We start from the raw sequence: 1058 nt of genomic DNA on the forward strand, positions 1-1058 counted from the left end.
CCTTTCTTGCATCCGCAAGACACCAGCTCATAGCAGGCCTTGGATGCCTCAGGGAGTGTGGTCCAGAGTGGTGTGTAGAGCCCATCATCACTCCAATGCCAGCCCCAGTCTGTTGGTGGAGGGAGCACGGGCGTTGGTACCAATGCCTGGCCCCAGACATGACCACCCTGAAGGGCAGATCTCTTCACATGCTGCTCCAGAGCAGCGTAGGTTGGCGGGATGTTCTGAACAGAGTTCGTCTTTGCAAAGAGCTGCTTTCTCGCCTTGTTGACGTCCTTGCATTTGCTTGTGTGGTCATACAGGAGTATGACAAACCTCTCGATGACATGCATTGTATCCTCTTGGATGCTTGTGGGTGCATTTGCCAGACTCAGCAGGGCATCAGTGAGTTCTGGCAGCGTGTTCCATGTTGCCCAGGCAGATTTCTTCCCATGTCCGACGAAGGCTGACACAGTATCACACCCTGTGATGGCATGAAACATTGGAAGAGCACATGCCTTCTCTGGACCAAGGGAGGAAGCTATTTCATGGGCTGCAATGTAGCGGTAGTTCTTGCCTGTCCCAAAGGCTACCCAGAGTTCGTCTCCAGCTGGTAGTTTCTGGACTACCATCACTGCTAGGACCACGACGTCACTGTCTACTGTTCGAACCTGTATCTGGTGGTGACCATGTTGTGCAGCATGTGCTACATGTAGCATCATGCGGGTGTCTGCCTCTTCTTGGTTGCATGGTGCGAGTGAGTTGACATCCTCTTGCTGTGGAACACAGATCACCTGCTCCCCATCAGTGACGACCAGTTCCTTGCCTTCTTCTTGAAAGGACTCTGCAAGCATGGTGGAGAGGTAGCTGAAGAGCTCCACTTTGTTGCTATCAACTCGCAGGAAACTTTGCCAATTTCCTGGTATGACTGCTGAGTCGACAACACGCCGACGTACTCCCTTTCCACGCTGTTCTCTGGTTGATGCCTTCAGGGAATCTGCTCTGTAGCTGTCCCACACAAGGTCAAGACGTGATACATGTTGGAAACGTTGTACAACGTATGGGATGAACACTTGCTG

The sequence above is a fragment of the Palaemon carinicauda genome, chromosome 40 (genome assembly GCF_036898095.1).
Source record: "Palaemon carinicauda isolate YSFRI2023 chromosome 40, ASM3689809v2, whole genome shotgun sequence".
NCBI classification, from domain to species: Eukaryota; Metazoa; Arthropoda; class Malacostraca; order Decapoda; family Palaemonidae; genus Palaemon; species Palaemon carinicauda.